At 41.4% G+C, this 1805-nt stretch overlaps 1 non-coding gene across 1 annotated transcript; it reads left to right on the forward strand.

Moving 5' to 3' along the window:
• Positions 1-1718: 1718 nt before the first annotated feature.
• TRNAP-AGG lies at positions 1719-1790 on the forward strand. Its single transcript has one exon. It is a non-coding gene; the product is annotated as a tRNA-Pro (tRNA).
• Positions 1791-1805: the final 15 nt, after the last annotated feature.

Below are 1805 nucleotides of genomic sequence, written 5' to 3' on the forward strand. Positions count from 1 at the left end.
AGGCACCAAACCGTGGTGGCGAGAGCGACCGGGGTCTTTGGAGGGGCGAACTGTTCAGTAGGAGAAGGCTTCCGTCGCCAGACTTCTTCATTCATGGTGACTGGAGGGAAATGTTCCTTGAGACCCTCTGTCTCCCAGTGCCCTGCAACCGTCTAGGCACTGCTTTGCTTCACAGAAGAGGATCATGTACCCTGGAGAGGGGTCACAGGCCTGCCTCTTACCAAGGGAAGGGTGCTCCTCGCTGTGAGTTAGGCCACGGCTAGAGGCTTCCCGCGTCATTGTTCTCAGGGGCAAATGAGATACTCTGGCGGAGCCTGCGGAGCAAAAGACAAAACTCTTTTCCAATCACTAGAGAGAAATAGGAGCAAGAAAAAAAAAAAAACCCGAAAATGATAATAACTCCAGTACGTTCAAGTGGGAACAGAGAAGATAGAGTCCTCTTAATAACTGCAGAGACTGAGCTTTTCAGAATTCCAAAGCAGTTACGTTATTTTACCTAACAAACTATGTTTTGTTGTTTCCTCATTCTTGGAAAACTTCTTAAGTTTGCAGGGCACATTTTTTTTTTTTTTTTCCACTTAGGTTTGATGAATAAACTTTTCTGGCATCTAGAACTAATTAACATTTTAAAGTGTATTTTTAGCCTCCTTGCCTTGAGCTCTAAGAAGAACTAACGATTCAAGTTAGGACAGTTTCCAATAAAAAGAGGTCAAGGACTGAATGTTAGAACTCCACAACTATAATTCACTGGTGTCAAACCATAGGAAGGAAGTTGACAATTCGGTGTCTGGCACTTAGTACTTCTAAATGTTTGTTGAATGAATGAGCTGTCAGATTAATAAATAAACCGATGAACGAGTTAGGATAGTCACCCTTTGTTATTTCCTGTCTGGTTAGTTATTTGCTAGAATGACAATTCACGTTGATTGTACAAGTACCAAAATTTGTATTGGTAAGGAATTTGGAAAAATCGCAGTCTTTCAGCAATTATTCATTGAGCACCAGCTTCGCTAGCATAAGCCTCAACACCAAGTATTTAAAATTTAAAATACAGCAAAGAAGCCATGCCTTAATGATATCGGGACAATTGGGCACCAATTATAACCAATTATACAATACAGTAGACTTCAGTATTGCAGTGGGTGTCTTGTCTTCCAATAAATAATGATTAGAGGAGACACATACAATTGGTTTTAATATGTTAAAAAATCTTTTTTGGGGAAGGTTAGAGTTTGGGATTTATCCAAAAGAAAAGAGATTTTCCAGCTGAAGAGAACAGTTTGAATAAAAACACAGAGATGGAAATTCACAAGGCTTTGAAAGGTGGTGCCTTGAACCCTAGAATCAAAGGTAGAGGCGAGAAATGGGCAATTTCACTATCATTGGGAACTGCAACATCCAGAACTCAGTAGGGGAGAGTCTGGAATTTGGCAGCGACGGCGACATGGCCACACATCCATTGCAATTTATTAGCCATGAACATAAATAGAATTATAGTTTTCAAAATAAGAGGTAAAAATTACATCAGTAATGACACCGCTGTTTTCTTTTGTGTCACTGATTTGCAAAGATCAAAAGAGGAAGAAGGAAAATAGGAAATTATCTTTCCGTTGAGAAAAACGGAAGGCTATAAACACAATTGCGGAAACGGCCTTTTGGGGGCGCGGGACTAAGTCGTGCTGTCTTCCTTTATGATGGCGGCAAGCTGAGCTTTCGTCGGCTCGTTGGTCTAGGGGTATGATTCTCGCTTAGGGTGCGAGAGGTCCCGGGTTCAAATCCCGGACGAGCCCTTCTTTTCTGATGAA

The sequence above is a fragment of the Pteropus vampyrus genome, unplaced genomic scaffold (assembly GCF_000151845.1).
Source record: "Pteropus vampyrus isolate Shadow unplaced genomic scaffold, Pvam_2.0 Scaffold241, whole genome shotgun sequence".
Classification (NCBI taxonomy): domain Eukaryota; kingdom Metazoa; phylum Chordata; class Mammalia; order Chiroptera; family Pteropodidae; genus Pteropus; species Pteropus vampyrus.